The sequence below is a fragment of the Cibotium barometz genome, chromosome 63 (genome assembly GCF_041138505.1).
Source record: "Cibotium barometz isolate CiBa-2024 chromosome 63, ASM4113850v1, whole genome shotgun sequence".
In the NCBI taxonomy this organism is placed as follows: domain Eukaryota; kingdom Viridiplantae; phylum Streptophyta; class Polypodiopsida; order Cyatheales; family Cibotiaceae; genus Cibotium; species Cibotium barometz.
This window is the reverse complement of record NC_141108.1, coordinates 3288761-3314670: the sequence shown is the minus strand read 5'-3', so window position 1 is coordinate 3314670 and position 25910 is coordinate 3288761.

The following is a 25910-nucleotide window of genomic DNA, read 5'->3' as shown; positions in this document are numbered from 1 at the left end:
AAAAATGTCAAAAATTTATGAAGTAGCAGTAAAAGGTCGTAATTGTGTGATGAAATTCATACAAATTGATATTCAGGCTGAAATTCATAAATTAGTAATTGGGTCTTCAAATGGAAGTACCGCAATTGCATGGAATCCCTGACTTGCTTGAGGCCTAGACATGATGGTATTTACCTTATAATTCCAAGGACCATGTCTACCCGTATATACCGAGGATATAACTGCAGCTCTTTACTGTATATATGAGTAAATCTAAGACTTGAAATTATAAGCAAAAATACTATCCAGATGATGAATTCAAATGTGGTTGATATGATTTTAAAAACTCTGGTTGATAACTGATGAGTTGATTTGGATTCTGATTGAAAAATGATGATTCCTGAATTTTGGTTGAAAAGCGATAAGCTGAGCAAAACCACAATGAGGATGAATGGGACGAGTCCCTGTGTGATGATGTTCGTAATTGGAATGACGATAATGACTATGAGTTTAGTGGATTGTGCTGACAGATTGCTACTGTTAACACTTCACCCAGTGGATCAAGTTAAGAGATGTCAAATTAAAAATCTATATAATTGAAAATTCCCATGAAGGAATGTTCAGATGAAAATTTCGGTCTAATGGACCATTATTGTGATAAGGATTTGAATGATATGATCTGAGTGAATTATTATCTGATTGATGAGTTCTATATAAGGGATCTTTTTCCCAGAATTCTGTTGGGTTCACCAGACTATAAGGAACCCCAGAATCAGTTGGATCTTAAGGGAAAGAGTTTTCCTCTAATTTTGCGAGATGAGGACATCTCACATTTTTTAAGTGGGGAAGGATGTAAGATTCCTCCCTCCAGATTTTGATGTGTGCAGATGTAAGAACCTCCCCTTCTGATCTTATAATTATTCCCCTCTCTACAATAAAAGAAAGATCCTGTTTTACCCTGTTTTGGCCTGGAGAGAGAAAATGTCTAGAGGCAGGTAATTCAAAATTGAGATATTTTTGACATAAAAATCCTCCTAGTGTCTAAAATGGTTTCCCCTAAAATAGAAATTCAAAAAGAACTTTCCAATGTGCAATTGGAGCTAATTGAAAATAGGTAAAAAGGACCCTAGCCTAAGGGTCTAGATTTTCAAAATTTTTTTGATTACAGTCCAACTAAGGTTCCTATGGACCAATAAGATTAATCCAAATGTAGGGAAGAGATAAATTGAAGAATAAAAGAAAAATGCTCACATAAGATGAAGAGTTGACTAGGGACAAGGTTTATTAGTTAAAAAAGAAGAGATATTTAGAGGAAATAATGCATTTTTGACACCTCAGTGTAGGGATCTCCCCTCATGCAGGAGGCGCCTATTTCACATGTGTGGAGGAGTTTTAAACTAAAAAATAATGAGATATTTTCATCTCTTCTCTCTCCTGTTTCAACTAGATCCAAAAAGTAAGCTAAACTGGCCCAAAAATGGTCAAAAATTGACCAAACTGATCTGGAAAATTCTAGAATCAGTTTGCTTGGTTAGAGGCTCACTTTTTCCTATAAATAGAAGCCTCTCCTTTGTAAAAGGTTAATAGTGTTTATGCAATGTTACTCTACTCCTACCCAGAGCCATTTACATTGAATTTTCTTGATAATTCAATTGTTTTTGGCTTAATGCTCTCCAAAGTAATTAGTGGCCACTCTTGCTTCAAACAAGAGTAGAACCCTCAAACCCTCAAGCCAAAGGAAAGCTTACAACTCCATGTAAGCTAAATTTTTCTTACTTTTTAATTTTAAATGTATGGTTTTCTTGATTCTCTTGTTTTACAGTTGCTTAAATTAAATTCAAATGCTAAGCCTTTGAGGAAAAGGCCACCCCCTTCTCTTCTTTACATTCCAACCTTTCTTTATCCTAGAATGATTAACAAAAAGATTAATTAAACATTTCTTTTTGTTTATTCTCTTGGAAATTAAAATTTGTGTAGATTAGAGTCCTATACATCTAATTGGGATTAATTTAAGTAGAAAATATAATGATAAAAATGAGAAATGGTCAACCATACAAAGGAGGTTATGGCAAAATTTTCTAGAATTTTGTGGAAAAGATAATTTATTTTTATGTTATTCCAAAAGAGTAATTCCCACCGTTTGTGCATTCTAAAAGAAATATTCTAATTTACTCCATGTACATATTCACCTATGAATATGCATGGAAATCACTGATATTAATTATTAAAAAACATTTTATGCATAGAAAGATGCATAAAGGATTTATTTTTATTTTAAAAGTGTTATTTTCATTAAATTTCATTTTATGCATAGAAACATGCATAAAGGATTTTTTTTATTATAAAAGTGTTATTCTCTATAAAATTGATTTTATGCATAGAAAGATGCATAAAGGATTTATTTTTATTTCAAAAGTGTTATTCTCATTAAAGCTGATTCTATACATAGAAAGATGCATAAAGGATTTATTTTTATTTCAAAAGTGTTATTCTCATTAAAATTGATCCTATGCATAGAAAGATGCATAAAGGATTTATTTTTATTTCAAAAGTGTTATTCTCATTAAAATTGATTTTATGCATAGAAAGATGCATAAAGGAATTATTTTTATTTCAAAAGTGTTATTCTTATTAAAATTTATTTTATGCATAAAAACATGCATAAAGGATTTATTTTATTTTAAAAGTGTTATTCTCATTAAAATTGATTTTTATGCATAGAAAGATGCATAAAGGAATTATTTTTATTTCAAAAGTGTTATTCTCATTAAAGTTTATTTTTATGCATAAAAAGATGCACAAAAGGATTTTTATAAAAGTGTCATTCCCACTAAAGTTGATTTTTATGCATAAATAGATGCATAAAGAATTTTTATATCGAAATTAAATATCTCTTAAATTCTATGTTTAAATTCTATGAATAGATGTAATGAGATGTGATGAGAATCAGATAGGTGTGAATGAATGGATGGATGGATGTGATGTGAATAGAGGTGATGAGATGTGACGTGAATAGATGTAATGAGATGTGATGAGAATCAGATAGGTGTGAATGAGTGGATGGATGGATGTGATGTGAATAGAGGTGATGAGATGTGATGTGAATAGAGGTGATGAGATGTGACGTGAATAGATGTAATGAGATGTGATGAGAATCAGATAGGTGTGAATGAGTGGATGGATGGATGTGATGTGAATAGAGGTGATGAGATGTGAGGTGAATAGATGTAATGAGATGCGATGAGAATCTGATAGGTGTGAATGAATGGATGAGATGAGATGAGATGTGGATAGATGTAATATAATGTTATGTATGTGATGCGATGGTGATGAGAATGAATGTGATGGATATGAGTAATGTGATGTGAATCAAGATGTAAATAAATGAGATGTGAGGTGAAATGGATGTGATGTGGATTGGGGTAGTTATGAATGGATGAGATGCAAATGAATGTGATGTGATATGATGTGGGGATGGGTAGATGCGAGTGGATGAGATCTGATGAGGATAAATGAGGAAAGATGTGATGAGATGAAAATGATGTGATTGGATGAGAATGGGAATACATATGAAATGGATGTGATTTAAATAATGTGGATTGATGTGGAAAGACGAGAATTCGTTATAGAAACTATATTTATGACCTGTTTTTAAATGACTCTTTTATGTCAAGAATACTGGGGAAGCATTTTGACCATCTTGTGAATGAGGTAGTGGAGACCTAATCTGATATAGTTGCAATAGCTGACGGAGAGTCAATGGAGGACCTCTCACGTAGCAAGGTCGGCCGAGGTCTTGACCAGTCTCGGTTCGATTTAAATGGTGAGCTTCCGGTACGGTGGATGAGGGACCAAGGAAGCGGCCTATGAGTGAAGCGCTAGTTTACCTGCGAAGGATCCTAGAGGGTGCTAACCAAACGGTGCTCACGCTCTCGGTCGCCAAAGATACCCACTCGTACATCGTGGAAGATATTGGAACAAAGAGTAAGAGTTGTTTTTTGAATTCGGGCATGGATCTTTTTGATTGACCTTGCTAGTCCCCTCAACGGATGAGTCCATGGCTCCTTTTATATGGATCCGTTGGTTGATCTTGCTGATCTTCAACAGAGATTCCATTTTGTTATGTGAATATATTGCCAAGTACTATGAGCTAGGAACCATCAAAAAGGGCCCTGAGTGGACAGGTGGTGAGCGTTCTGGTTACCAATCATGCCATAGGTACACCGATGAAGGAATGATTAGAAATTAGGATTCAACCGGAGATTTTGGAGGATTATGATAAGAAACACTATGGTTTCATTAAATGATTATTTTAAAGACACTGATTCTGTGAAAAAAGGCAATTTCATATTGGGTGTGTAAGTGGTGTGACTAGTTTTAAGTTTGCATGAATATCCGGCTAGGGGGCCTGGGAAATCTTTTCCGTGGTACCCAACCAAATTCTTAAATGGATCCCATCACTACAGTGGTTGGGCGGTTGGCTAAACCACGGGACTGGATGGGGTTAGGCTGGACTTATGGATCCCTAAAATGAGATTCAATTCTGTTGTGGTATGATAGATGAAGTAAATCTCAGATTTTTAAAAAAAATTGTTCTATGGAAAAGAATCAACGGCTAAGCCTCTCAATGAGGAAAAAAGCCTTAGTCTCTATAATCAAAGTGCAATCTTTTCCTTGATCTGACTTGGGACTTACGGATTCGGTCAGATGAGTTCAATTTAGTTAGGGCTTTTGACTACGTTGGAGTAAAATTATCTTGGAGGAATCGCCCGTGCTTTTCGGGTGAGGGAAGTTTTTCCGAGTTCGGTTTTGAAAGAACCGATGGATTAGTCTCTTGTCCAGATATCCGTGGGCGAGGCCCCGAGTGAGGGACCCTGCCCCGCGCAAGAAGTGCTACTTCCGCTATGCTAGCACCCTTGAATTCATTGTGCAGTGGGGACAGGGATCTTTCAGCTCTCGTATCAGAGCAAATTGGCTAATGTGGATCAACCGAGAAGCCAAAAATGTCAAAAATTTATGAAGTAGCAGTAAAAGGTTTTAATTGTGTGATGAAATTCATACAAATTGATATTCAGACTCAAATTCATAAATTAGTAATTGGGTCTTCACATGGAAGTACCGCAATTGCATGGAATCCCTGACTTGCTTGAGGCCTAGACATGTTTACCTTATAATTCCAAGGACCGTGACTACCCATATATATCGAGGGTATAACTGCATCTCTTTACTGGCACTATATAGGAGGAAATCTAAGACTTGAAATTATAAGCAAAAATACTATCCAGATGATGAATTCAAATGTGGTTGATATGATTTTAAAAACTCTGGTTGATAACTGATGAGTTGATTTGGATTCTGATTGAAAAATGATGATTTCTGAATTTTGGTTGAAAAGCGATAAGCTGAGCAAAACCACAATGAGGATGAATGGGGACGAGTCCCTGTGTGATGATGTTCGTAACTGGAATGACGATAATGACTTTGGCAAATCACTATATGAGTTTAGTAGATTGTGCTGAGAGATTGCTACTGTTAACACTTGACCCAGTGGATCAAGTTAAGAGATGTCAAATTAAAAATCTGTATAATTGAAAATTTCCATGAAGGACTGTTCAGATGGAAATTTCTGTCTAATGGACCATTATTATAATAAGGATTTGAATGATATGATCTGATTGAATTGTTATATGATATTGAGTTCTATATAAGGGATCTTTTTTCCAAGATTCTGTTGGGTTCACCAGACTATAAGGAACCCAAGAGTCAATTGGATCTTAAGGGAAAGAGTTGTCCTCTAATTTTACGAGATGAGGACATCTCGAGTTTTTTAAGTGGGGTAGGATGTAAGATTCCTCCCTCCAGCTTTTGAGGTGTGGAGATGTAAGAATCTCCTTTCTGATCTTATAATTATTCCCCTCTCTGAAATAAAAGAAAGATCCTGTTTTACCTTGTTTTGGCTTGGAGAGAGAAAATGTCTAGAGGGAGGTAATTCAAAATTGAGATATTTTTTGATATAACAATCCTCCTAGTGGCTAAAATGGTTTCCCTTGAAACAAAAATTCAAAAAGAGCTTTCCAATGTGCAACTGGGATTAATTGAAAATAGGTAAAAAGGATCTTAGCATAAGGGTTCAGATTTTCAAAAAAAATTTGGATTATGGTCCACTTAAGGTTCCTATGGACCAATAAGATTAATCCAAATGTAGGGAGGAGATAAATTGAAGAATAAAAGAAAAACCCCCAAAAATGAGTGAATGCTCACATAAGATGAAGAGTTGACTAAGGACAAGGTTTATTAGTTAAAAAAGAAGAGATATTTAGAGGAAATGATGCATTTTTGACACCTCAGTGTGGGGATCTCCCCTCATGAAGGAGGTGCCTATTTCACATGTTTGGAGGAGATTTAAATTAAAAAATAATGAGATATTTTTATCTCTCCTCTCTCTTGTTTCAATTAGATCCAAAAAGTAAGCTAAATTGACCCAAAATGGTTAAAAATTAACCAAACTGATCTGGAAATTTCTAGAATCAGTTTGCTTGGTTAGAGGCTCACTTTTTCCTATAAATAGAAAGCTCCCCCTTTGTAAAATGTTAATGGTTTTTATGCACTATTACTCTACTCCTACCCAGAGCCATTTACATTGAATTTTCTTGATAATTCAATTGTTTTTGGCTTAATCCTCTCCTAAGTAATTGGTGGCCACTCTTGCTTCAAACAAGAGTAGAACCCGTAATCCCTCAAGCCAAAGGAAAGCTTACAACTCCATGTAAGCTAAATTTTTCTTACTTTTTAATTTTAAATCTATGGTTTTCTTGATTCTCTTGTTTTACAGTTGCTTAAATTAAATTCAAATGCTATGCCTTTGAGAAAAAGGCCACCCCCTTCTCTTCTTTACATTCCAACCTTTCTTTATCCTAGAATGATTAACAAAAAGATTAATTAAACTTTTCTTTTTGTTTATTCTCTTGGAAATTGAAAATTGTGTAGATTAGAGTCCTATACATCTAATTGGGATTAATTTAAGTAGAAAATAGAATGATAAAAATGAGAAATGGTCAGCCATACAAAGGAGGTTATGGCAAAATTTTCTAGACTTTTGTGGAAGAGAAAGTTTATTTTAACGTTATTCCAAAAGAGTAATTTCCACTCTTTGTGCATTCTAAAAGAAATATTCTAATTTACTCCATGTACATATTCACCTATGAATATGCATGGATATCACTGATATTAATTATTAAAAATGATTTTATGCATAGAAAGATACACAAAGGATTTATTTTTATTTCAAAAGTGTTATTCTCATTAAATTTGATTTTATGCATAGAAAGATGCATAAAGGATTTATTTTTATATTAAGTGTTATTCTCATTAAAATTGATTTTATGCATAGAAATATGTATAAAGGATTTATTTTGATTTCAAAAGTGTTATTCTCATTAAAGTTGATTCTATACATAGAAAGATGCATAAAGGATTTATTTTTATTTCAAAAGTGTTATTCTCATTAAAATTGATTTTATGCATTGAAAGATGCATAAAGGATTTATTTTTATTTCAAAAGTGTTATTCTCATTAAAATTGATTTTATGCATAGAAAGATGCATAAAGGAATTATTTTTATTTCAAAAGTGTTATTCTCATTAAATTGATTTTATGCATAGAAAGATGCATAAAGGATTTATTTTTATTTCAAAAGTGTTATTCTCATTAAAATTGATTTTTATGCATAGAAAGATGCATAAAGGAATTATTTTTATTTCAAAAGTGTTATTCTCATTAAATTTTATTTTTATGCATAAATAGATGCATAAAAGGATTTTTATAAAAGTGTCATTCCCACTAAAATTGATTTTTATGCATAAATAGATGCGTAGAGAATCTTTATATCAAAATTAAAATTCTCTTAAATTCTATGTTTAAATTCTATGAATAGATGTAATGAGATGTGATGAGAATCAGATAGGTGTGAATGAATGGATGGGTGGATGTGATGTGATGTGAATAAAGGTGATGAGATGTGAGGTAAATAGATGTAATGAGATGTGATGAGAATCAGATAGGTGTGAATGAATGGATGGATGGATGTGATGTGAATAGAGGTGATGAGATGTGAGGTGAATAGATGTAATGAGATGCGATGAGAATCAGATAGGTGTAAATGAATGGATGGATGGATGAGATGTGAATAGAGGTGATTAGATGTAATGAGATGTGATGAGAATCAGATAGGTGTGAATGAATGGATGGATGGATGAGATGTGAGTAGAGGTGATGAGATGTAAGGTGAATAGATGTAATGAGATGTGATGATGAATGGATGGATAGATGTGATGTGAATAGAGGTAATAAGATGTGAGGTGAATAGATGTAATGAGATGTGATGAGAATCAGATAGGTATGGAAGAATGGATGGATGTGATGTGGATAGAGGTGATGAGATGTGAGGTGAATAGATGTGATGAGATGTGATGTGAATCAGATAGATGATAAAGAATGGATGAGATGTGATGTGATGTCGATATGAGTGGATGATATGTGATGAAAATGAATGTGAATGTATAAAAGAAGAATGGATGTGAACGTGTATGTGAAGAATGGATGTGAATGTATATATGAAGAATGGATGCGAATGTGTATGTGAAAGAATGTGATGTGATGTAAAGAGATGTGATGTGACATGAATATATGTGGATGTGAAGTGATAGATATGAATGTATGGATAGATGTGAGAAGTCGTATAGGTGAATGATTGGATGGATGTGGATGAATGAGATGAGATGTGTATGAATGAGATATGATGTGGATAGATGTGATGTGATGTTATGGATGTGATGGGATGGTGATGAGAATGAATGTGATGGATATGAGTGAATGTGATGTGAATCAGGATGTAAATGAATGATATGGAATATGAGTGGATGTGAGTGCAATCTTTTCCTTGATCTGCCTTGGGACTTATGGGTTCGGTCAGATCAGTTCAGTTTAGTTAAGGCTTTTGACTACGTTAGAGTAAAATTATCCTGGAGGAATCGCCCGTGCTTTCCGGGCGAGGGAAGTTTTTTCGGGTTCGGTTTTGGAAGAACCAATGGATTATTCTCTTGTCCGGATATCTATGGGCGAGTAAGAGATGTCAAAGAGTTGTCCTCTAATTTTACGAGATGAGAACATCTCGCGTTTTTTAAGTGGGGTAGGATGTAAGATTCGTCCCTCCAGCTTTTGAGGTGTGCAGATGTAAGAACCTTCCCTTTTGATCTTATAAATATTCCCCTCTCTGAAATAAAAGAAAGATCTTGTTTTACCTTGTTTTGGCCCTGGAGAGAGAAAATGTCTAGAGAGAGGTAATTCAAAATTGAGATATTTTTTGATATAACAATCCTCCTAGTGTCTAAAATGGTTTCCCCTGAAACAAAAATTAAAAAAGAACTTTCCAATGTGCAATTAGAATTAATTAAAAATTGGTAAAAAGGACTTAGCCTAAGGGTCTAGATTTTCAGAAATTTCTAGATTATGGTCCAATTAAGGTTCCTATGAACCAATAAGATTAATCCAAATGTAGGGAGGAGATAAATTGAAGAATAAAAGAAAAATCTCCCAAAAATGAGTAAATACTTACATAAGATGAAGAGTTGACTAAGGACAAGGTTTATTAGTTAAAAAAGAAGAGCTATTTAGAGGAAATGATGCATTTTTGACACCTTAGTGTGGGGATCTCCCCTCATGAAGGAGGCGCCTATTTCACATGTGTGGAGGAGTTTTAAACTAAAAAATAATGAGATATTTTTATCTTTCGTCTCTCTTGCTTTCAACTAGATCCAAAAACTAAGCTAAACTGACCCAAAAATGGTCAAAAAATTGACCAAATAGATCTGGGAAATTCTAGAAATCAGTTTGCTTGGTTAGAGGCTCACTTTTTCCTATAAATAGAAGCCTCCCCCTTTGTAAAAGGTTAATGGTGTTTATGCACTGTTACTCTACTCCTACCCAGAGCCATTTACTTGATAATTCAATTGTTTTTGGCTTAATCCTCTCCAAAGTAATTGGTGGCCACTCTTGCTTCAAACAAGAGTAGAACCCTCAATCCCTCAAGCCAAAGGAAAGCTTACAACTCCATGTAAGCTAAATTTTTATTTACTTTTTAATTTTAAATCTATGGTTTTCTTGATTCTCTTGTTTTACAGTTGCTTAAATTAAATTCAAATGCTATGCCTTTGAGGAAAAGGCCACCCCCTTCTCTTCTTTACATTCCAACCTTTCTTTATCCTAGAATGATTAACAAAAAGATTAATTAAACTTTTCTTTTTGTTTATTCTCTTGAAAATTAAAAATTGTGTAGATTAGAGTCCTATACATCTAATTGGGATTAATTTAAGTAGAAAATAGAATGATAACAATGAGAAATGTCAGCCATACAAAGGAGGTTATGGCAAAATTTTCTAAAATTTTATGGAAAAGAAAGTTTATTTTTATGTTTTTCCAAAAGAGTAATTCCCACCATTTGTGCATTCTAAAAGAAATATTCTAATTTACTCCATGTACATATTCACCTGGATATCACTGATATTAATTATTAAAATTATTTTTATGCATAGAAAGTTGCATAAAGGATTTATTTTTATTTCAAAAGTGTTATTCTCATTAAAATTGATTTTGTGCATAGAAAGATGCATAAAGAATTTTTTTTATTATAAAAGTATTATTCTCATTAAAATTGATTTTATGCATAGAAAGATGCATAAAGGATTTATTTTTATTTCAAAAGTGTTATTCTCATTAAAATTGATTTTATGCAAAGAAAGATGCATAAAGGAATTATTTTTATTTCAAGTGTTATTCTCATTAAAGTTGATTTTTATGCATAAAAAAGGATTTTTATAAAAGTGTTATTCCCACTAAAGTTGATTTTTATGCATAAATAGATGCGTAAAGAATCTTTATATCAAAATTAAAATTCTCTTAAGTTCTATGTTTAAATTCTATGAATAAATGTAATGAGATATGATGAGAATCAGATAGGTGTGAATGAAATGTGAGGTGAATAGATGTAATGAGATGTGATGAGAATCAGAGAAGTATGGAAGAATGGATGGATGGATGTGATGTGGATAGAGGTGATGATGAGACGTGAGGTGAATAGATGAGATGAGATGTGATGTCATGTGAATCTGGATGATGTAAATGAATGATACGGAATATGAGTGGATGATATGTGATGAAAAGGAATGTGAATGTATAAGTGAAGAATGGATATGAACGTATTTATGTGAAGAATGGATGTGAATGTATAAATCAAGAATGGATGCGAATGTGTATGTGAAAGAATGTGATGTGATGTGATGTAAAGAGATGTGATGTGACATGAATATATGTGGATATGAAGTGATAGATATGAATGTATGGATAGATGTGAGAAGTCGTATAGGTGAATGATTGGGTAAATGTGGATGAATGAGATGTGTATGAATGAGATATGATGTGGATAGATGTGATGTGATGTTATGTATGTGATGCGATGGTGATAAGAATGAATGTGATGGATATGAGTAAATGTGATGTGAATCAGGATGTGAATTAATGAGATGTGATGTCATGTGAATCAGGATGTAAATGAATGATATGGGATATGAGTGGATGATATATGATGAAAATGAATGTGAATGTATAAGTGAAGAATGGATGTGAATGTATATATGAAGAATGGATGTGAATGTATATATGAAGAATGGATGCGAATGTGTATGTGAAAGAATGTGATGTGATGTAAAGAGATGTGATGTGACATGAATATATGTGGATGTGAAGTGATAGATATGAATGTATGGATAGATGTGAGAAGTCGTATAGGTGAATGATTGGGATGAATGAGATGAGATGTGTATGAATGAGATATGATGTGGATAGATGTGATGTGATGTAATGTATGTGATGGTATGGTGATGAGAATGAATGTGATGGATATGAGTGAATGTGATGTGAATCAAGATGTGAATAAATGAGATGTAAGGTGAAATGGATGTGATGTGATATGATGTGGATCGGGGTAGTTATGAATGGATGAGATGTGAATGAATGTGATGTGATGAGATGTGGAGATGGGTAGATGCGAGTGGATGAGATTTGATGAGGATAAATGAGGAAAGATGTGATGAGATGAAAATGATGTGATTGGATGAAAATGATGTGATTGGATGAGAATGATGTGATTGGATGAGAATGGGAATACATATGAAATGGATGTGATTTAAATAATGTGGATTAACGTGGAAAGAGGAGAGTTCGTTATAGAAACTATATTTATGACTTGTTTTTAAATGACTATTTTATGTCAAGAATGCTGGGGAAGCATTTTGACCGTCTTGTGAATGAGGTCGTGGGGACCTAATCTGATAAAGTTGCAGCGCTAATGACGGAGAGTCAATCAAGGACATCTCGCATAGCAAGGTCGGCCGAGGTCTTGACCAGCCTCAGTTCGATTTAAATGGTGAGCTTTCGATACGGTGGATGAGGGACCAAGGAAGCGGCCTATGAGTGAAGCGCTAGGTGACCTGCGAAGGATCCTAAAAGGGGGTGCTAACCATATGGTGCTCGAGCTCTGGGTCACCCCGAAGATACCCACACATGCATCGTGGAAGATATTGGAACAAGGAGTAAGAGTTGTTTTCTGAATTCGGGAATGGATCTAGTTGATTGACCTTGCTGGTCCTCAATGGATGAGTCCATGGCTCTTTTTATATGGATCCGTTGGTTGATCTTGCTGATCTTCAACACAGATTCCATTTTGTTTTACCGATTGTACTATGAGCTAGGAACCATAAAAAAGGACCCTGAGTGGATAGGTGGTGAGCGTTCTGGTTATTAATGATGCCATAGGTACACCGATGAAGGAATGATTGGAAATTAGGATTCAAATGGAGATTTTGGAGGATTATGATCAGTGACACTATGGTTTCATTAAATGATTGTTGTAAAGACAGCTGATTCCGTGAAAAAGGCAATTTCATATTGGGTGTGTAAGTGGTGTGACTAGTTTAAAGTTTGCATGAGTATCCAGTTAGGAGACCTGGGAACTCTTTTCCCTGGTACCCGAGACAAAACCTAACCAAATTCTTAAATGGATCCCATCACTACAGTGGTTGGGCGGTTGGCTAACCCACGGGACTGTAGACTGGACTGATTTCTAAAATGAGACTCAATTCTGTTATGGTACGATAGATGAAGTAAATCCCGGATTGAAAAGAAATTGTTCTATGGAAAAGAATCAACGGTTGTGCCTCTCAATGAGGAAAAAAGTGTTAGTCTCTATCCAAGTGCAATCTTTTCCTTGATCGGACTTGGGATGGACTTGGGACTTATGAGTTCGATCAGATCAGTTTAGTTTAGTTAAGGCTTTTGACTACGTTAGAGTATAATTATCTTGGAGGAATCGCCCGTGCTTGCCGGGCGAGGAAAGTTTTTCTGGGTTCGATTTTGGAAGAACCGATGGATTAGTCTCTTGTCCACATATCTGTGGGTGAGGCCCCGAGTGAGGGACCTTGCCCCGCACAAGAAGTGCTACTTCCGCTACTAGCACCTCTGAATTCTTTACGCGGTGGAGATAGGGATCTTTTAGCTGGTATCAGAGCAAATTGGCTAATGTGGATCAACCGAGAAGCCAAAAATGTCAAAAATTTATGAAGTAGCAGTAAAAGGTTGTAATTGTGCGATGAAATTCATAGAAATTGATATTCATACTGAAATTCATAAATTAGTAATTGGGTCTTCGGATGGAAGTACCGCAATTGCATGGAATCCCTGACTTTCTTGAGGCCTAGACATTATGGTATTTACCACATAATTCCAAGGACGGTGACTAACCGTATATACCGAGGATATAAGTGTAGCTCTTTACTTGCAGTATATACGAGTAAATCTAAGACTTGAAATTATAAGCAAAAATACTATCCAGATAATGAATTTGAATGTGGTTAATATGATTTTTAAAACTCTAGTTGAGAACTGATGAGTTGATTTGGATTCTGATTAAAAAATGATGATTCTTGAATTTTGGTTGAAAAGTGATAAGCTGAGCAAAACCACAATGAGGATGAATGGGACGAGTCCCTGTGATGATGTTCGTAAAATAACTAGAATGACGATAATGACTTCAGCAAATCACTATGAGTTTAGTGGATTGTGCTAACATATTGCTATTGTTAACACTTGACCCAGTGGATCAAGTTAAGAGATGTCAAATTAAAAATCAGTATAATTTAAAATTTCCATGAAGTACTGTTCAGATGGAAATTTCGGTCTAATGGACCATTATTGTGATAAGGATTTGAATGATATGATCTAAGTGAATTGTTATCTGATGATGAGTTCTATATAAGGGATCTTTTTCCCAGGATTCTGTTAGGTTCACTAGACTATAAGAAACCCCAGAATCAATTGGATCTTAAGGGAAAGAGTTGTCCTCTAATTTTACGAGATGAGGACATCTCGCGTTTTTTAAGTGGGGTAGGATGTAAGATTCCTCCCTCCAGCTTTTGAGGTGTGCAGATGTAAGAACCTCCCCTTCTGATCTTATAATTATTCCCCTCTCTGAAATAAAAGAAAGATCCTGTTTTACCCTGTGGAGAGAGAAAATATCTAGAGAGAGATAATTCAAAATTGAGCTATTTTTTGACATAAAAATCCTCCTACTGTCTAAAATGGTTTCCCCTCAAACAGAAATTTAAAAAGAACTTTCCAATGTGCAATTGGAATTAATTGAAAATAGGTAAAAAAAGACCTTAGCCTAGGATCCATATTTTAAGAAATTTTTAGATTATGGTCCAATTAAGGTTCATATGGACCAATAAGATTAATCCAAATGTAGGGAGGAGATAAATTGAAGAATAAAAGAAAAACCCCCAAAAATGAGTAAATGCTCACATAAGATGAAGAGTTGACTAAGGACAGGGTTTATTAGTTAAAAAACAAGAGCTATTTAGAGGAAATGATGCATTTTTGACACCTTAGTGTGGGGATCTCCCCTCATGAAGGAGGTGCCTATTTCACATGTGTGGAGGAGTTTTAAACTAAAAAATAATGAGATATTTTCATCTCTCCTCTCTCATGTTTCAACTAGATCCACATTAAGTAAGCTAAACTGATCCAAAAATGGTCAAAAATTGACCAAACTGATCTGGAAAATTCTAGAATCAGTTTGCTTGGTTAGAGGCTCACTTTTTCCTATAAATAGAAGCCTCCCCCTTTGTAAAAGGTTAATGCTGTTTATGCATTGTTACTCTACTCCTACCCAGAGCCATTTACTTGATAATTCAATTGTTTTTGGCTTAATCCTCTCCAAAGTAATTGGTGGCCACTCTTGCTTCAAACAAGAGTAGAACCCTCAATCCCTCAAGCCAAAAAGTAAGCTAAACTGACCCAAAAATGGTTAAAAATTGACCAAACTGATTTGGAAAATTCTAGAATCAGTTTGCTTGGTTAGAGGCTCACTTTTTCCTATAAATAGAAGCCTCCCCCTTTGTAAAAGGTTAATGGTGTTTATTCACTGTTACTCTCTCCTACCCAGAGCCATTTACATTGAATTTTCTTGATAATTCAATTGTTTTTGGCTTAATCCTCTCCAAAGTAATTGGTGGCCACTCTTGCTTCAAACAAGAGTAGAATCCTCAATCCCTCAAGCCAAAGGAAATCTTCCAACTCCATGTAAGCTAAAATTTTCTTACTTTTTAATTTTAAATCTATGGTTTTCTTGATTCTCTTGTTTTACAGTTGCTTAAATTGAATTCAAATGCTATGCCTTTGAGGAAAAAGCCACCCCCTTCTCTTCTTTACATTCCAACCTTCCTTTATCCTAGAATGATTAACAAAACGACTAATTAAACTTTTATTTTTGTTTATTCTCTTGAAAATTAAAAATTGTGTAGAGTAGAGTCCTATACATCTAATTGGGATCAATTTAAGTAGAAAATAGAATGATAAAAATGAGAAATGGTCAGTCATACAAAGGAAGTTATGGTGAAATTTTCTAGAATTTTATGAAAAAGAAAGTTTATTTTTATGTTATTCCAAAAGAGTAATTCCCACCATTTGTGCATTCTAAAAGAAATATTCTAATTTACTCCATGTACATATTCACCTATGAATATGCATGGATATCACTAATATTAATTATTAAAAAATATTTTATGCATAGAAAGATGCATAAAGGATTTATTTTTATTTCAAAAGTGTTATTCTCATTAAATTTTATTTTATGCATAGAAAGATGCATAAAGGATTTGTTTTTTATTATAAAAGTGTTATTCTCATTAAAATTGATTTTATGCATAGAAAGATGCATAAAGGATTTATTTTTATTTCAAAAGTGTTATTCTTATTAAAGTTGATTCTATACATAGAAAGATGCATAAAGGATTTATTTTTATTTCAAAAGTGTATTCTCATTAAAATTGATTTTATGCATTGAAAGATGCATAAAGGATTTATTTTTATTTCTAAAGTGTTATTGTCATTAAAATTGATTTTATGCATAGAAATATGCATAAAGGATTTATTTTTATTTCAAAAGTTATATTGTCATTAAAATTGATTTTATGCATAGAAAGATGAATAAAGGATTTATTTTTATTTCATAAGTAATATTCTCATCAAAATTGATTTTTATGCATAGAAAGATGCATAAAGTAATTATTTTTATTTCAAAAGTGTTGTTCTCATTTAAGTTAATTTTTATGCATAAAAGGATTTTTATAAAAGTGTTATTCCCACTAAAGTTGACTTTTATGCATAAATAGATGCGTAAAGAATCTTTATATCAAAATTAAAATTCTCTTAAATTCTATGTTTAAATTCTATGAAATAGATGTAATGAGATGTGATGAGAATCAGATAGGTGTGAATGGATGGATGGATGGATGTGATGTGAATAAAGGTTATAAGATGTGAGGTGAATAGATGAATCAGATAGGTGTGAATGGATGGATGGATGGATGTGATGTGAATAGAGGTGATGAGATGTGAGGTGAATAGATAAATCAGATAGGTGTGAATGGATGGATGGATGGATGTGATGTGAAAGAATGTGATGTGATGTAAAGAGATGTGATGTGACATGAATATATGTGGATGTGAAGTGATAGATATGAATGTATGGATAGATGTGACATGAATATATGTGGATGTGAAGTGATAGATATGAATGTATGGATGTGAAGTGATAGATATGAATGTATGGATAGATGTGACATGAATATATGTGGATGTGAAGTGATAGATATGAATGTATGGATAGATGTGAGAAGTATGATGTGGATAGATGTGATGTGATGTTATGTATGTGATGGGATGGTGATAAGAATGAATGTGATGGATATGAGTGAATCTGATGTGAATCAGATTCACTCATGAGTGAATATGAGTGAATCAGGATGTGAATAAATAAGATGTGATGTCATGTGAATCAGGATGTAAATACTTGATATGATATAGGATATGAGTGGATGATATGTGATGAAAATGAATGTGAATGTATAAGTGAAGAATGGATGTGAACGTATATGTGAAGAATGGATGTGAATGTATATATGAAGAATGGATGCGAATGTGTATTTGAGAGAATGTGATGTGATGTAAAGAGATGTGATGTGACATGAATATATGTGGATGTGAAGTGATAGATATGAATGTATGGATAGCTATGAGAAGTCGTATAGATGAATGATTGGATGGATGTGGATGAATGAGATGAGATGTGTATGAATGAGATATGATGTGGATAGATGTGATGTGATGTTATGTATGTGATGGGAAGGTGGTGATAATGAATGTAAAGAATATGAGTGAATGTGATGAGAATCAGGATGTGAATAAATGAGATGTGAGGTGAAATGGATGTGATGTGATATGATGTGGATCGGGGTAGTTATCAATGGATGAGATGTGAATGAATGTGTTGTGATGAGATGTGGAGATGGGTAGATGCGAGTGGATGAGATCTGATGAGCTTAAATGAGGAAAGATGTGATGTGATGAGATGTGGAGATGGGTAGATGCGAGTGGATGAGATCTGATGAGGATAAATGAGGAAAGATGTGATGAGATGAAAATGATGTGATTGGATGAGAATGGGAATACATATGAAAATGATGTGATTGGATGAGAATGGGAATACATAAGAAATGGATGTGATTTAAATAATGTGGATTGATGTGGAAAGACGAGAGTTTGTTATAGAAACTATATTTATGACCTGTTTTTAAATGACTCTTTTATGTCAAGAATGCTAGGGAAGTATTTTGACCGTCTTGTGAATGAGGTCGTTTGAGGACCTAATCTGATAAAGTTGCAACAGCTGACGGAGAGTCAATGGAGGACATCTTGCGTAGCAAGGTCGCTGCCGAGGTCTTGACCAGCATCGGTTCGATTTAAATGGTAAGCTTCCGGTACAGTGGAAGAGGGACCAATGAAGCGGCCTATGAGTGAAGCGCTAGGTGACTTGCGAAGGATCCTAGAGGGTGCTGACCATACGGTGTTCGGGCTCTCAGGTTGTCGAAGATACCCATATGTGCATTGTGGGAAGATATTGGAACAAGGAGTAAGAGTTGTTTTCTGAATTCAGGCATGGATCTGGTAAATTGACCTTGCTGGTCCTCAACGGCGAATGAGTCCATGGCTCTTTTTATATGAATCCGTTTTGGTTGATCTTACTAATCTTCAACGGAGATTCCATTTTGTTATGTGAATATATTGCCGAGTACTATGAGCTAGGAACCATCGAAAAGGCCCCTTAGGACAGGTGCTGAGCGTTCTGGTTGCCAATGATTCCATAGGTACACCGATGAAGGAATGATTGGAAATTAGGATTCAACCGGAGATTTTGGAGGATTATGATCAGTGACACTATGGTTTCATTAAATGATTGTTTTAAAGACAGCTGATTCTGTAAAAAAGGCAATTTCATATTGGGTGTGTAAGTGGTGTGACTAGTTTTAAGTTTGCATGAATATCCGGCTAGGGGGCCTGGGAACTCTTTTCCTTGGTACTCGGGACAAAACCTAATTAAATTCTTAAATGGATCCCATCACTACAGTGGTTGGGTGGTTGGCTAACCCACGGGACTGGATGGGGTTAGGCTCGACTGATGGATTCCTAAAATGAGACTCAATTCTGTTATGGTACGATAGATGAAGAAAATCCCGGATTAAAAAAAATTGTTCTATGGAAAAGAATCAACGGCTGTGCCTCTCAATGAGGAAAAAAGCGTTGGTCTCTATGATCCAAGTGTAATCTTTTCCTTGGTCTTACTTGGGACTTACGAGTTTGGTCACATGAGTTCAGTTTAGTTAAGGCTTTTGACTATGTTAGAGTAAAATTATAATGGAGGAATCGCCCGTGCTTTCCGGGCGAGGAAAGTTTTTTCGGGTTCGATTTTGGAAGAACCGATGGATTAGTCTCTTGTCCGGATATCCGTGGGGGTGAGGCCCCGAGTGAGGGACCCTGCCCAACGCAAGAAGTGCTACTTCCGCTGCTGCTAGCACCCCTGAATTCGTTGCGCGGTGGGGACATGGATCTTTCAGCTAGTATCAAAGTAAATTGGCTAATGTGGATCAACCGAGAAGCCAAAAATATCAACTAATGGACCATTATTGTGATAAGGATTTGAATGATATGATCTGAGTGAATTGTTATGTGATGATGAGTTCTATATAAGGGATCTTTTTCCCAGGTCTCTGTTGGGTTCACCAGACTATAAGGAACCCCAAAATCAGTTGGATCTTAAGGGAAAGAGTTGTCCTCTAATTTTGCGAGATGAGGACATCTCACGTTTTTTAAGTGGAGCAGGATGTAAGATTCCTCCCTCCAGTTTTTGAGGTGTGCGGATGTAACAACCTCCCCTTCTGATCTTATAATTATTCCCCTCTCTGAAATAAAAGAAAACTCCTGTTTTACCCTGTTTTGGCCTGGAGAGAGAAATGTCTAGAGGGAGGTAATTTAAAATTGAGATATTTTTTGATATAAAAATCCTCCTAGTGTCTAAAAGGGTTTCCCCTGAAACAAAAATTAAAAAAGAACTTTCCAATGTGCAATTGGAATAAATTGAAAATAGGTAAAAAGGACCTTAGCCTAAGGGTCCAGATTTTCAAAAAAATTTAGATTATGGTCTAATTAAGGTTCCTATGGACCAATAAGATTAATCCAAATGTAGGGAGGAGATAAATTGAAGAATAAAAGAAAAACCCCCAAAAATGAGTAAATGCTCACATAAGATGAAGAGTTGACTAAGGACAAGGTTTATTTTAGTTAAAAAAGAAGAGATATTTAGAGGAAATGATGCATTTTTGACACCTCAGTGTGAGGATCTCCCCTCATGAAGGAGGCGCCTATTTCACATGTGTGGAGGAGTTTTAAACTTAAAAATAATGAGATATTTTCATCTCTCCTCTCTCCTGTTTCAACTAGATCCAAAAAGTAAGCTAACTTGACCCAAAAATGGTCAAAATTTGACCAAACTGATCTGAAAAATTCTAGAATCAGTTTGCTTGGTTAGAGGCTCACTTTTCCCTATAAATAGAAGTCTCCCCCTTTGTAAAAGGTTAATGGTGTTTATGCACTGTTACTCTACTCCTACCCATAGCCATTTACATTGAATTTTCTTGATAATTACTTGTTTTTGGCTTAATCCTCTCCAAAGTAATTGGTGGCCACTCTTGCTTCAAACAAGAGTAGAACCCTCAATCCCTCAAACCAAAGGAAAGCTTACAACTCCATGTAAGCTAAATTTTTCTTACTTTTTAATTTTAAATCTATGGTTTTCTTGATTCTCTTGTTTTACAGTTGCTTAAATTAAATTCAAATGCTATGCCTTTGAGGACAAGGCCACCCCCTTATCTTCTTTACATTCCAACCTTTCTTTATCCTAGAATGATTAACAAAAAGATTAATGAAACTTTTCTTTTTGTTTATTCTCTTGAAAATTAAAAATTATGTAGATTAGAGTCCTATACATCTAATTGGGATTAATTTAAGTAGAAAATAGAATGATAACAATGAGAAATGGTCAGCTATACAAAGGAGGTTATGGCAAAATTTTCTATAATTTTGTGAAAAAGAAAGTTTATTTTTATGTTATTCCAAAAGAGTAATTCCCACCATTTGTGCATTCTAAAAGAAATATTCTAATTTACTCCATGTACATATTCACCTATGAATATGCATGGATATCACTGATATTAATTATTAAAAATGATTTTATGCATAGAAAGATGCATAAAGGATTTATTTTTATTTCAAAAGTGTTATTCTCATTAAATTTGATTTTATCCATAGAAAGATGCATAAAGGATTTGTTTTTATTATAAAAGTGTTATTCTCATTAAAATTGATTTTATGCATAGAAAGATGCATAAAGGATTTATTTTTATTTCAAAAGTGTTATTCTCATTAAAGTTGATTCTATACATAGAAAGATGCATAAAGGATTTATTTTTATTTCAAAAGTGTTATTCTCATTAAACTGATTTTATGCATAGAAAGATGCATAAAGGATTTATTTTTATTTCTAAAGTGTTATTCTCATTAAAATTGATTTTATGCAAATAGAAAGATGCATAAAGGAATTATTTTTATTTCAAAAGTTATATTGTCATTAAAATTGATTTTATGTATAGAAAGATGCATAAAAGATTTATTTTTATTTCAAAAGTGTTATTCTCATTAAAATTGATTTTATGCATAGAAAGACGCATAAAGGAATTATTTTTATTTCAAAAGTGTTCTCATTTAAGTTGATTTTTATGCATAAAAGGATTTTTATAAAAGTGTTATTCCCACTAAAGTTGATTTTTATGCATAAATAGATGCGTAAAGAATCTTTATATCAAAATTAAAATTCTCTTAAATTCTATGTTTAAATTCTATGAATAGATGTAATGAGATGTGATGACAATTAGATAGGTGTGAATGAATGGATGGATGGATGGATGTGATGTGAATAAAGGTGATGAGATGTGAGGTGAATAGATATAATGAGATGTGATGATAATCAGATAGATGTGAATGAATGGATGGATGGATGTGATGTGAATAGAGGTGATGATATGTGAGGTGAATAGATGTAATGAGATGTGATGAGAATCAGATAGGTGTGCATAAATGGATGTATGGATGAAATGTGAATAGAGGTGATGAGATGTGAGGCAAATAGATATAATGAGATGTGATGAGAATCAGATAGGTGTGAATGAATAGATGGATGGATGAGATGTGATGAGAATCAGATAGGTGTGAATGAATAGATGGATGGATGAGATGTGAATAGAGGTGATGAGATGTGAGGTGAATAGATGTAATGAGATGTGATAAGGATCAGATAGGTGTGAATGAATGAATGGATGGATGTGATGTGAATAGAGGTGATGAGATGTGAGGTGAATAGATGTAATTAGATGTGATGAGAATTAGATAGGTATGGAAGAATGGATGGATGGATGTGATGTGGATAGAGGTGATGAGATGTGAGGTGAATAGATGTGATGTGAATCAGATAGATGTGAAAGAATGGATGAGATGTGATGTGAATCAGATAGATGTGAAAGAATGGATGAGATGTGATGTCGTGTGAATCAGGATGTAAATGAATGATATGGGATATGAGTAGATGATATGTGATGAAAATGAATGTGAATGTATAAGTGAAGAATGGATATGAACGTGTATGTGAAGAATGGACGTGAATGTATATATGAGGAATGAATGCGAATGTGTATGTGAAAGAATGTGATGTGATGTAAAGAGATGTGATGTGACATGAATATATGTGGATGTGAAGTGATAGATATGAATGTATGGATAGATGTGAGAAGTCGTATAGGTGAATGATTGGATGGATGTGGATTAATGAGATGAGATGTGCATAAATGAGATCTGGCTAGTTAAGGGAGGTATGATGCCTAAGCAAAGACTTGGCATCCACAATCTGGCCAAAAGTGTAGCTACCCACATGAGTAGAAATGTGCCAAGTGGGAGCCTCAAGCAAAGGAGTTTTACCCACGACTCGAGCCTCGTTGGATCCCTATCAAGATGTTGGCAACTCAAGGCTTCTACGAGTGAGACTCTAGGTCCTAAAAACCTCACACTTTGCATCCCAATATCCTAAGCTAAAGAAAGTCAAAAGCGGCCTTGAACCCTAGTTCTGAACCCTAGCTCGACCCCAGTAGTAGTGATGTTCCATTAGGTCCTAACTAATCTTGTAGAAGTGCAAGGCTTCTACGAAGGAAACCCATACATTTAGATTCCAAGGACAAAAAACCCACACCACAAGGCTCTCCAACCAACATTACCAAGACCTAAAATCATGCCTCTACTAAAATGTAAGCAAGAATGGAGAGGAGTGACTACTAACACTTCAATTTATGTGCCGACACACCTCCAAGGTAGTCAGAAGCTTTAATGGACATCAAGCAATAAGAGGCAATACCTAACCCATGTGCAGTGGCCCTACCTAACCCCATTCCCATAAAAAACAAAGTGCTATGCATGGTGCCAAACCCCAAAGAGAGCCATGCACACCACATCCACTAGTTGTATCTGACATTTTGTTTTATATATTAGACTATATCATTTTACCATTTTGTAATTTTTTAGAAGTTTGTATATGTAAGGTGCCATGGTCTTGTAAGGGGGGCACCCCATGGTCCCACAACACTCATGTGCGTAGAGCCACCACTGAAAACACTAGGATCATGGGGAGACACACCGTCCAACCAAATAGCAACTGGTTCATCTCTTCAATTAAATTACCATAACTGAAAAATTAATAAATATTATAAAAACATAACATAGCATAGAAACACAAAAGAGAGAATCATTGGGTGCAATCTATCCCCCCTCAAGAAGTGTCGGCTTCCTTCCACTTCTTGAGTAATTATGCTTTATTAATTAAAAATAGCCCATAAGCCAAAAATAGATGCACGCTTATGCATGGGCTTGCCCTTTACAAAAATGGGGGTTGCTTTTAACACAAGCTTAGCTAAAGTGTTCCTATCTAAACACTAAAGGATAATTACAAAAGAACCCCAAGGGCTAATTCACGTGTAAATATATAAATCCATGCCCAATATAACAAAAGTGGGCGGCTCAATAGGTCCATGCCCGAATACATCAAAATGGGCAGCCAAATACAAAACCTCGTAGTAGTAGACACTACGACAAAAATATCAAAATGAGAACCATCCCGGCAATATCTCGCACTATATCGCCGCCATCACGTCAATCTCACCAACCTACAAGGTTGTCCATTCAAACACACTACGAGTTAGCAACACATGCCACAAGTCCACGACAGCACATAAGTAATAAATCCACATTTAGTTCCAGCTATCCCTAATTTCATATGTCCTACACATGGAATATTTGGAATTACCCAAGTGCCATGCTTTCAACATAGTGGTAATTAGGCATCCCCAATTAACCACAGAAGGATGGATGGACAAACCGTGACATCCCTCCTGCCCGAGATAGCAACTATCCTTAGTTGCATCATATCAACCGGCCCGTGTTTGAAAGTAATGTTGGATGATGTCAGGATAGGCGCGGAAAAACCACTCAGGCATCCATTTTGCATTTTTGCGAGGATGATTTTTGAAGGTCAAAAGATATCTATTATATACAGTACCTATGCAAGTAGTAATGGTCTCATGGTCAATAATAACCTCAGGTTGAAGTTCTTCTACTTGGTCAACAAGACTAGGTGCTTCCTCATATACAGGATGTGTAGGAATCGGTCCCCTATAAGGCCTCAAGAGACTAATATGAAAAGAATTATGAATTCTCCAATGAGAAGGAAGTGAGAGCCTATATGCTAGATCATTAATCTTATGAGTAATTTTAAAAGAACCATAAAAACAAGGAGCTAACTTAACAACAAGATTAGTCTCAACACTTTTAAGACGTCTCTTTTCAATACGAAGCAGAACATATTGAACTTCTTGAAAAACCATGTGCTTCCTTTTCTCATTAGCTTGTTTAGTGTATTTCTCTTGTGCATTAGAAATAGCTTTAGGAACATGATCATGAATGGAAGTGAAATCAATGGTGAATCGATCTGCAGCTTCAGTAGTGTATTTCTCTTGTGCATTAGAAATAGCTTTACGAACATGATCATGAATGGAAGTGAAATCAATGGTGAATTGATCTGCAGCTTCAGTAGTGTGTGACAAACATACACAATTTCAAAAGGTGCCTTTCCAGTGGATGAATGCGGTGTGTTGTTAAATGCAAATTACAAAATATGGATATACTTATCCCATTGTTTAGGTTGTGATGAAACATATACACGAAGTAAATCCAATATTGTGCTATTTGTCACTTCTATTTGACCATTAGATTCAGGATGAAATGCATTGGAGAAATCCAATTTAGTGCCTAGATTATCAAACAATGTAATCCAAAAATCACTGCAAAACTTAGAATCTCTATAAGAAACAATTACTTGTGGTAAACCATGATGTGTGAAGATGTGTTTAACAAACAATTGTGCAGCTTGATGTGCAGTAAGTCTTTTTACAAGGAAGAAAATATACTTATTTGCTAAACCTATCAACAATGGCCAAATCATATCATTATGGTTCGTAGAGTCAATGATGGGAAACCAGTGATAAAATCCATAGAAATATGTTCCCATGGAGCATTAGGAATAGGAAGTGGCATGAGTAAACCAAGTTTCTTGCCCTTATAACTTTTCACTTTTTGACAAACATCACATTCAGACATAAATTTAGCTACATCATTTTTCATTTTAGGCCAATAAAAGTCATTAGAAATAGTCTGGAATGTAGATGAAACACCTCGATGCCCCGCATAAGGTGGTTGATGTAATTCCTCTAAAATAGAATGTCTAAAAGGTCAAGTAGTGTATAATCTTTTTTGGAAGAAAAGATATCCATCAT